General features: G+C 40.3%; 1 long non-coding RNA gene across 2 annotated transcripts; it reads right to left on the bottom strand.

Moving 5' to 3' along the window:
- Positions 1–620: 620 nt before the first annotated feature.
- Positions 621–7,148, bottom strand: LOC128498142 (uncharacterized). 2 transcript variants are annotated; one of them, XR_008354408.1, is made up of 4 exons: positions 7,022–7,148; positions 6,077–6,247; positions 2,349–2,384; positions 621–654 (listed from the first exon to the last, which is right to left on the bottom strand). It is a non-coding gene; the product is annotated as an uncharacterized LOC128498142 (long non-coding RNA). The 2 variants fall into 2 exon arrangements; XR_008354402.1 differs by lacking the exon at positions 6,077–6,247.
- Positions 7,149–11,296: the final 4,148 nt, after the last annotated feature.

Here is an 11,296-nt window from a genome sequence, read left to right as displayed (position 1 = left end):
TGTAACCAGGAGTAAATGTGTGATTTATGTACACAATAATGTTAGTACGTGAACTTGTGAAGTGTGTAAACTACACTATTGTATTGGTTGGGGGCCGTTTTGATTGTGCTGATACATGACATCTATTCTAAATTGTGCGCCCTGGGTACACAATTAGTAAGTTTTGATTATTTAGTACAACATACTGTATATTATGCTGGAAAAAAACAGAAGAAGGTAATAAATCAAAATGTCAAAATCCTCAAAACAACAAGCTAGTGATGATTTTCTACCATTGGGGGTTCAGACATCCCTACATGGGACAGGGCCTAGGGCAATGACCTCCGTAAATATACTCTCAAAAACAAAAACCTTTCGTCTGAATACAGCGATGTTATGACCCAACAACATCTGTGTTGAATAACACTGTCAATTACCAGCAAAAACTACAAGGTCACACAAGGGCACGATAAGCAGGGGGGGTCACCAAAGTAAAACGTATGGGCTAAGCAGACAGAGCGGCAAAACATTTCTGGAAATTTGCTTTGTAGACATTGGTGGTCATTTAAAAATCCCTCCACTCAGCACCTCTGACCGTCTGTCGGAGGAAGAAAGGGAGGAGGTTACGGGGTATGTCTGTGTTTTTCTTTTTCTTTAAACAATTTTCAGGAACATCTGGAAAAGAAGAGGTTACACAACAAATAGCTCTCCTTCTCTGAAAGCCCCAATATCCCAAGATGTGCTACCCCCTCCATGCCCTTGGCATACTGCCATCCCCATACTGCTTAGCAGCAGAAGTCCTGTCTCAGCACAATCTATGGGTGTGTTTTTTGCTGAGCTGGGATTTCTGTTCCCCCTCTCCTCCTTGTGACCCCCATTTCCTGCACCCCCCTCCCGCATTTCCTGAAACACAGCCGCCGAAGTTTTCACCCCCTCCCGAGTCCCTTTGTCTCTTTCCCTGCACTTCCTATCCCTTCTTGCTTGCTTTCCACTAACATTTACAATAACAATGCAATGGTGCAGGAGAAGTTACAGTGGCACAACCCATTCCAGGCAAGTGAATGGAAGGATGGTGGCTAATATTCTGAGTAAGCAGCTCAAGAACACATGATTCATGGTGTAAAACACACATCTGCAAGCAGAACGCAAGGACATATTTAGAAAAGAAATTCTGGCAAATGAGGTATTTAGGTTTTTACAGATTTACATTTTTTTAAATATTTCGTGGAAATGTTAATGAGCAGACGTTTTTCCAGCTGTTGACGCTACAGGTTTTCTTTCTTTGCAGAGGCCAGCACTCTTCAAAAGGAAGCAGCATTTGTAATCGACATGGGACACCTTAAAACCACAATAAACGGTATTGTTTTGTTCCGTTGCAACCCCGTGCCTTAACTAATACGGTGTAGCCAGACAATGGGCCAATGGAGGCCTGCACATTTGCTCTTTTCCAGCTGCGTCAAAGGGTAGCAGAGAGTGACGTTAAATATGTTGCTTATAAAGTGACGCGTGACTTTCACATGTTGCTGGCCAGCCTAAAAGAATTCTGTGTCTGATTTATTTTTATTTTATTTTTGGGATCAGTGGCCCAGGGTTGCTTCATTGACCCCACATTTAGTTAGCTGAACAAAGCTGCACCCCTTGCCCTATTGGAGCAGCTAGTCCTACTTCCTGCAATTCAGCTCCATCAGCTCCTATTTAGAGCAGGAGACAGGGCCTCAAGGCATGTCTACCTAAAGGGTCACAGGTATGTGTATGCATCTCAACCCTTCCTATACATACAGGGGTCAGAAGCATGCACAAAGCCAGGCATTTCCAAATTCAAGAAACAGTCATGCATTTTTTTTTTAGACAGAAATATTCCTTTCCAAGTAAGTTAACTAAAAGTTAATAGGATGCCTGCTTACAACAGCAGGACCCTCTTTTCCCCTTGTACCAATATATCTTATAGTACGTGTTGATGTATAGTTAATTTTGTGTTCCCCCTCTCTATAATAGAGTTATGGAGTCTGCTTGCACTCTATAAATAATAACCCTGACCACCAGGCTCCAGTTGCTCTATAAAGAGTTTCTAATTTTTCAGAATGGAAACCAATACGTTTTTAAGCACTCCATGTTGTCCCCGCAAACAGACCATGGTTTCCCTTTAAAAAGAAATGCATCATTTGCCTTTACTTCCCAAGAGAGACACTACGAGTTTCAGAATTGTCTTTGTTTTTTTATAACAATGTTAACCCCTTAAGGCTTGGGCTTTTTTGTGACAATGGCTGTTTTAACATTTCTGCGGTGCTCATGTTTAGTAATTTTCTTCTCTCTAGTTTACTGTACTCAAACAATTTATATACTTTTTTTTCAGAACAAGAAAGACTTACTTTGGATACCAGTTTGTGATCATATCGTCTAGTTTCCTATAAAAAAAAAATAAATTGAAAAAAAGCATGTTATTGGGCAATAAGTAAAAATAACATTTCAAACCTGGTGACCCTGTCCCCATGTCCTATTTGGGACACCTTTGAAGCCGGCCAATTCAATTTATACCCATAAAACTATATATTTTTGAAAAATAGACACCCCAATGTATTTGAAATGCTGGTATTTTAACACTTTACATGCATTAATAGCCTTTGCAAAACTTTGTGCTAGTGATTTATTTTGTGGTGTTTTTTTCCACATAAATTATACTTCAGGTATAAATTTACATCTCCTGGTATATGTCTCTTAAAAAAAAAACACCCCACTGTGTTCAGCAACATCCACTGGCGTAACTACAGGGGTTGTGCCTCTAGGGGGCCCGGTGCGACCCCTGGATTGTGTCTCCTCGTACCGATTCCAAATACCGTATTTGCTCGATTATAAGACGAGGTTTTTTTCAGAGCAAATGCTCTAATCGGGGTCGTCTTCTAATCAGACCTCAAATAGAGGTCTGATTAGGAGACTAAGATCCAGATCCCCCGCACCGCTGCAGGGGACCTGGATCCTCCTGTCTCACCCCCCCCATCATACACACACTTACCGGTGCTTCCTGCTGTGTTGCCGGGGCAGCAGGTTGACGTCTACGCGATCCGCGTAGACAACGTCCGCTGCAGCCGGAAGGTGGTGTGGCTAGCTGCGGGGGTTGTCTGCGTCCGTCGCGTAGACCTTCCCCGACTGTCAGAGATCAGAGCTCCCCGCACCGGGGAAAGTATACGCAACGGACGCATACAAACCCCCGCTGCCAACTCCACCTCCTTCCGGCTGCAGCAGAAGGCGACGTCAACCCGCTGCCCCGGCTGGAAGCACCGGTAAGAGAGGGCTGAGAGGTGAGAGAGGGGTGAGAGAGAGAGAGTGTGTGTGTGTGTGTGTGTGTGTTAGTTAAATGGGGGTATAGGGTGTGTGTTAAATGGGGGCACAGGGCATTTCTGGAGTGGCGTTAAGGGGGCATTTAATAGAGCACTCTGCCTCCTGAAATGCCTTATACCTCCCTATATGGCACTCTGCCCCATAATATGCCTTTTAACCCCCTAAATGTAAACTATTTTTTTTAAATTGTTTTTATTTCTTGTATTTTCCAACCTGCATAATATGCATTTTAACCCCCTAAATGCCAGAATGGGATATAGGGGTATAAGGCATTTCTGGAGGCAGAGTGGCACATAGGGGGTCAAAAGGCATACCATGGGGCACAGTGGCATATAGAGGGTTAAAAGGCATATCATGGGCCACAGTGCCATATTGGAGTGGCAAGCCTGGGGGCAGATGTGCGTAACTGGGGGACAGGTTGGAAAATACAAGAAATAAAAACAAAAAAAATATTTTTCTCAATCATAGCTTTTATTAAAAAAAATAGTTTACATGAATTAACATTTACTGGTAAAACCTTTTTCCTTTGGGGTCGTCTTATATTCAGGATTTTTCTTTTTTTCCTAAGTTAATATTCAGATTTTGGGGGGTCGTCTTATAATCAGGGTCGTCTTATAATCGAGCAAATACGGTAGTTTAGAAATGGCCCTTCCAAAACCCCCTAGACTTTTTAATCCGAACCACAGATGCAAGTCGTTCCACTGCGATTTTATATAAGTTGTTGAGGGAAGACAAATACCTACCTGACCTAACAGGAGGGGTTAAGAAATAGATTCAACATATGCCAAACCTGGAGATCGCTGATGTCTATGATGCAGTGAGTGCCAACCTCCATGTATTCTGATATGTGTCTTACAATTGCCCATTATGCTTATTACTCTCCTGCAAGATTATACAGGATGGAGTTTAAATCCAATCACCGTTGCAGCAAGTATGGGTCCCCAAGGGCATACCTGTATCACTGTCTTTGGCAATGACCCCCTCCCTCCCCCATTTCCTCGGCTAATGCATATTATAAATCCCTGGGACTTTCTAACATATCTAACCCCACAATTGGCTATTCTGACGATGACAGCTGATACGTATAGGGGTAATAGAAAACAGCTGGGCATTTTTATGGTGGCAGTCTGCAAAACTATTTTACACCAGTGGGTACACCCCACGCCTCCTACCCTGTTGCTATTAAAGACAAAGCTGATGCAGATAGACTGGCCGGAGGCTAGCCTTGATAAGGAGACACATACCCAATGATTTCTTCAGATATGGCAGGGTTTCATTAACCCCTTCAGTCCTATGGGGTTTTTGGTACCTCAAGACCCGGAGCAATTTTGCCATTTTTGCGGTATGTCGGTTCAGCAGTTATTCCCCTTTCCTGTGAATAGTGTACCCATGTAAACTATATATATTGTTTTTTCAAGGAGAGATAGAGCTTTCTTATGATATCATAGTAAGATAACTAGCGTAAAATTTTGGATGAGAAATTTAGTAAGAACTAGCAAAAATCAGAAAAAAACAAATTTTTTATATATTTTCCCCTCTGAATCCTCACAAAATTAGGTTTATCAATTAAGTTTATCAATTCAGGTGTCCTGATTTCAGAAATATCTAATTTATATAGAATTTCCAAACTTTCCCAGCACTTATAGGGAACATACTATAAGGTGTACATTATTCGTAGAATTTTTACATTAGATATGATGGGATTCTAATTTTAAACAAATAAACCAAAAATACCCACAAAAGTGTATATTTCTGTAAAGCAGACAACCCAGACTATCGTATCAGGGGTATCTGGGCATTCTTCACGCAGTTATTTGGCCACCAATCACTGTCAAAGGTGGCCGCAGAAATTATTTCCTGTGCTTTTTTCACCAACACTTCTGTGTTGCTTAGATTTTTTTGCACAGGGTATGTGTTAAGGCAGAGAAACCCAGCCAAAATTGTTTAGCTGCATCTCCTGATTATGGAAATACCTCACATCCTTAGTTTTTTCCTTTCTAAAGAAAGCCATAGCCATCCCTTACAGATAGTACACTATAGGGTAGTATTTTTTATACTTATGGGTTAACAGGTTTGGGGGTTTTAAACGAAGGCAGGGGGTTATACCTTTTAGATGTTGTATTAGGGCAATGGGATGTAAGGGTCTTTTTTATTATCTTTTTTATCTTTTTTATTTTTTGTGTTTTTTGCATTTATTTTTTTAAATTGCACTGTTGCATTATGGTTAGAGGTCCTCTTAGGGACCTCTTGAACATGTTATTAATGCCAGTGATGTTACAATGACATCACTTAGCTCACTTTATTGCTTTTTTTAATTATTATTTATTGGAATATTTTAGTGATTCTTTTTATTTATTTTTGCTGATGTTGTGTTTCAGCATGGGAGGAGGATGATCCCCCTGCACCGATCACACTGTCTAGACAGACCTTGAAGGGGATATCCTGTCCTCCGATGACCTTCCGGGTGACATCAGCAGTGACAGGACCCGGAAGGCAATGCCCTCGCGCGATCGGGCATTTAAACCTGTAACAGTTTTCTGCTGACAGGGGGGAGTCCAGGCTGTCAAAGAAGCTCAGGACGTACCGGTACGTCCATAGAGGATTTTTGAGATGCGTTTTATGGACGTACCGGTACGTCTATAGAGGACTAAAGGGGTTAATAGTCAAGACAATGCTTTAAAAATTAAAATACAAGCAACATTTCGGTACTCATTTTGGTACTGTTACACAAGGCCCGCCCATCATACTTTCTGATTGATACCTTTCCATTCAGGTGTATTATGGCACAGCCTTTACTGCATCTTCAATGTTTGGAGGTTATAGTTCGACATTATCCTGGGTTCTCAGTTGGAAGGCGGACTGCTTTTTTGGTTTTGGTTTCATGAGACTTTCAATACGTCTATTGTTGCTTCAGGAACTACGCTGGAACCTGCTATAATTCAAATGCAGCAATTCTTTTCCTGTTGCTGTTTTTTCTATTTGTTATATACAGATAAAAATGTTAGAGAGAAGTAATATTTAACTAATGTTTCAGTGATTGCATGCTTGACCGTGAATGCCAAGGATATTCTCTCAGTTTGCACAATGTTGTTAAAGATTTATATCTGTTTACTCAAGGTGGACTTTGACTTCTGTGTTTTGTGCTCTATCCCTGCTCACTTATGTCTGGAAGATCCATGGCACATCTATCGATATATTGTGATCTGTCTCTCTTCTATAAAAATGTTCTTATAAACATTCTGACCTGGACCATGACTATTTTGAGCGTATCAGGGTCACGTGACCCCCCGGTGAAACCGAGGCTGCGGACAGAGAGCTCCAGGAGCAGTGAGGGGTAGGTGGGGGCAGGAATGTTTGTATGTATGTATGTATGATTGTTAGCATGGATGTCTAATTGTGTGTGTGTGTGAGAGAGCATGAGTGTGTTATTGTGTGTGTATGTGGGGGAGTGTGTGTGTGTGTGAATGTATGTGTTAGTGAGTATGGTCATTTGGTCCTTCTGCCCCAAATCCTTTTTGGCACATCTTTGAAGTCGGACAATTCAATGTACCGCAAACTAGACACCCCAGGGTATTTTAAATAGTGGTAATTTAACATTTTCCACGCATTTGGTCACCAAATACAAGATCTAGTCTATCTTTCTGGAATATACTAGTTTGTGGATCAGTGCTTTCTTATCAAACAGTTAATAATTAATAATTCTTACCTGTGATTTTCTTTTCTTTGTTGTGCTTTTGGTAGCATGTGGTAGGAGACAGCTCCAACTATCCAGGTAGGGCAGGAAATTCTAACCTCTGAAAGCTCCACCTTACCCTTAGTGAATAACAAAGCCAGACTCATAACTTAAGCAATATAAAAAGTTATTATTGTGCCAGCAGGAAATTACATAGAAAAGAAATTCCCAGGTAACCATTTTGTTTCAATGTCATTCCCAGTAGCATGTAGCACAGGGGTGTCCAAGTTTTTTCTGCAGTGGGCCACTTCATCAGAATTGTATACGTGGGCTGCACTCATTTTTCACTGAGAGAAAATATGGCCTTTAATGTGATATGCAGATTGAAATAAAGTAAATGACACAAAACCTTTACTTTTCCTCTCACTGATTTCTGGGCCTAGAAAGTTGTATCCTCTGAAGTGACTACAGATTCAGGATTCTGGATAAGTAAGAATTTTATAGTTCTATTTATTCTAGGGATGCACCGAAATGAAAGTTCTGGACCGAAACCGAAAAATCAGGGTTCACTTAGCCGAATCCGAAAATGACCCCTTCACACCTTTAGAAATAAAACAAAAACCACACTTTTAACAAAAGTAAGTAACACACCAAAATTGTACAAAAAAATAAAATAACAATATATATATATATATATATATATATATATATATATATATATATATATATATAATTGTTAACAGCATTCTCAGGAATACCCAAATTCCAGCATGTACTGGTAGGCAACCATGGGCATGATAGGGGTGTGATTGCTGTTAACAATCATATATAAATTAATATTGTTATTGTATTTTTTTTGTCCGATTTTGGTGTGTTACTTTTAAAAAAATTGGACAAAACATTAAATAATATATATATATATAATTGTTTACAGCAATCACACTCCTATCATGCACAGGCGTAGCCAGGTTCCAGCATGTACTGGCTGACTTGGCATGATAGAAGTGTGATTGCTGTTTGAAACCTGTCTAGCTGCCCCCTTTGTGTATTGATGCTGCCAGCAGTATGGGGTCTGCACATCACTTACAGACACCCTGTGCCATGCCCCGCCACTTACGCATCCCCCTTACTGCACTGCAGCTCTCTAGGTGCTGCTCACAGACTTCCGCAGGGGCCGCAGCCTCCCTCTGCGTTGTTTGCATTCTGTGTGAGCAACTTCTTTTGTACTGCACAGAGAAAGCAGTACTGGAGCAGAGTAATGTGATGTGACGTAAATTCACGTGACTCTGCTGGGTTCCGCTTCCCCTGTGCAGTACAAAAGACCTTCCCACAGGTAAGCAGCAGGGCCCTTGCAATCCCGGTTGCCCTGGCTGCACTTTGAGGTCAGGCAGGCTGCATTTGGCCCACGGGCCTCATGTTGGACGCCCCTGATGTAGTAGGAGATATAACAAACAGACAGGGAGGGATACAAGACAACTGATAGCAGCACTCAGCTGCACTCAGCTGTCTCCAGTGACACAAAGAAAATTCCTCTGCAGGGGTGTTTTTTAGGACATAATTGTTCTGTGTCTGACCTGTATACTGGTGCGATGGGAAATGTGTTGAGTAGCCCCACGGAGAGGGCGATCTCATTGAAGAAAGCGCTATGAGGGTAGCGTCTGAAAACGAGGGGAAGGGAGTAAGAAAAGGCATTGAAAAAATGTTAAAACAAGCCGGTATGACATAAACTACTAGTGTAGATTCTTTGGGAAAAGTTCAATTGATACAATAAGAGTTGGCAGAGAGACCATGGTCTGGAATAAAAGACGAATGCTTGGCAGAGAGCGTCTGACGAAGTTCTGAGACGTGGACGCAAGGAAGTTACGAGACGCGGCTGAGTCTTGTATGAATGTTTTAACCCGGGTACCTGACCAATTATGGTCAACTGAAAAAAACGATACGGGATGGCTAAAAGTTGCACTGCTACAGGTAAAATAGAATAAAGGTACTAATTTTTCCTGTCATAAGCAGTACCCCCTAAATCCAGCCCAGGAGGGAGCTATTGGTCTAAATATATGAAGTAATATCAAGAATGATGTTTAAAATAATTTTTCTCTGAAGGATCGTTGGATGCGAGAGGGGGAAATAGCAAGTGAAAGAAAGAAATTTAAAATGATGGGAATATTTTAATTGGTACGTCGAAAGTGAGGGGAAAAAAAAGGCAGAGAGAGTCAGTATTGAGAAAAAAAGTTTTGAACCCAGATTTGATGGTCTCTACCAAGTGCTGTTAACAACCCCTACATTGGTTTTGCTGGAGGGGAAATTGAGTTGGTTACCCGCCAGCCACTGCAAGAGAATAAAAGCATCCGAGGATAAAGTCGAGACACCATCATGAATCTAACAGTCTATTCGGCATGTGTAATCATTTTTGGAGTTCAATGGATTTTACCAGTTTATTGTACTCAGAAACCACGCTGAAGGATTCTGCTGGAGTGACCCTGGCTACGGCCAAGCGGGATCTGTCTGAATCACGTGAAAGCGATATGTTATTGCCAGAAACTAATATGTCGATACATCCAGATACTTAATGTATCTCATATTTGTCTATCAAATATGGTGGACGCCCCCTATATCTGTTATCAACAATCAATAGTTGAATGGGGTGGTCTGGTCATCTACAATACTTGCACCAGAAGGTCATTGAAAGATTGTTTAGTTTGTCTAGGAACATCTCTCAATCATATTATAATTTAAGCAATGTATAAAAAGTATAAAAGAATAAACACCCTCATACAGGAGTATCTAGAACGTGAAGAAGGTAGTGTAAAACGTCTGGGAAGGAAAGGAACATCTCCCTTATTGTTCCCAAAAATTAGCAATTTTAAGGTTCTAAACTATTTCTCAATACTGTTTAAAATTAGAAATATATATATATATATATATATATATATATATAATATGTATAGATATATATATGACTGTTAAGAAATAAAATAAATTCTATAATCTTTAAGCCACTTATTATTGTAATTAATTTATATGAAGGCTAAAATATCTAGCTCTGTATTAAATCCTCCCTTCTTAATTAAAGGTTTCTAATTTAAAAATCCATTCGGTTTCTTTCTTAGAAAAACTTTGTGTGTTATTTCCACCTCTCCTGTTGGGCTGGACTATATCTATACCCATAATTGTAGGGGGGATTTAGGGCACATGTTACAAAGTCTGGGTACACGGTGTTTAATGCTCTTATTTCAGATGTTACCAAGATGCTCCAGTATTCTCTCTTTTACAGGTCTAATCGTTCCGTCAACATATTGAGAGCCACATTCAAGAAGGTAAACTACATTCTTAGAGTTGCAGTTCATAAATTGTTTGATCTTGTAAGTCATTCCTGTTTTTGTACCTGTGAATAGTTTTTTAGGGAGGAAGGTGCACATCTTGCACCGTCCACATTTAAAAAAAAACAGTGTTTTTCTATAAACTTATCTACATGGATCCTGCTTTTATCTCAAAATCTTCCTTCCTAGAACAATTCCTTCTTATCCTCATCAGTTGTCCTTTAGGGATATTATCCAGCCACATAGGGTGATGGCAGCTTGTGTATTCTATATATCCATTTTTATCTGTAGGCTTGGTGTAGTTCCTAGAACATATAATATTATCCTCAACAAATAATTCAATGATTGGATTGTGATAAGAATATAAATACAGCCATAATGCGCCGTAATAAACAGAAATCTTATTATACATAAACTCTTGTGTGTTTGATTTCTCTCGAGCCGCTCGATAAAGATATCTACATAATTTGGAACCCCAAGGTATAGAAGTACTCGGAAATTCTCCGACACCATGATGCTGAGACAACCCTAATACAATGAGTGCATCTTACAGGAGGACGTTCCTTTCCAGCCTTGGCATAGGCTTCCTAATCACAATACAATCCCAGCGGCAATAGTGGCTTTGGCCGCTTTTTCACTTTCCTAGAGCTTGCAAAAATGATAAAAACTTTCTCTAGGATACTCTCCTTTTCAGACTTTCAGACATCTAACGAGTAGAGGAAGAATTCCTTCTCATTCCTTGGATAGGGACAGAATACTGATGATTTCATGGGTAGGGTAGAATACCATTATTAGACACCAATTCTGGAGGTAGGCAAGGACCCACCAGATCTGCAAAAACAACATATAATAGGGTTCTTAAATAGAGAATGCTAGAAATTATCCTAGGTGAAGTAAGAGCTATGGGTAAAGCAGTCAATGTTAAAAGCAAGAATAACTAAATTCATATCCCTGAATGTAGACAAGCTGCTTCTAGGTCAGATTCAACAAA

Source organism: Spea bombifrons, chromosome 1 (assembly GCF_027358695.1).
Source record: "Spea bombifrons isolate aSpeBom1 chromosome 1, aSpeBom1.2.pri, whole genome shotgun sequence".
Lineage (NCBI taxonomy): Eukaryota > Metazoa > Chordata > Amphibia > Anura > Pelobatidae > Spea > Spea bombifrons.
This window is presented reverse-complemented; position numbering and strand designations above follow the sequence as displayed.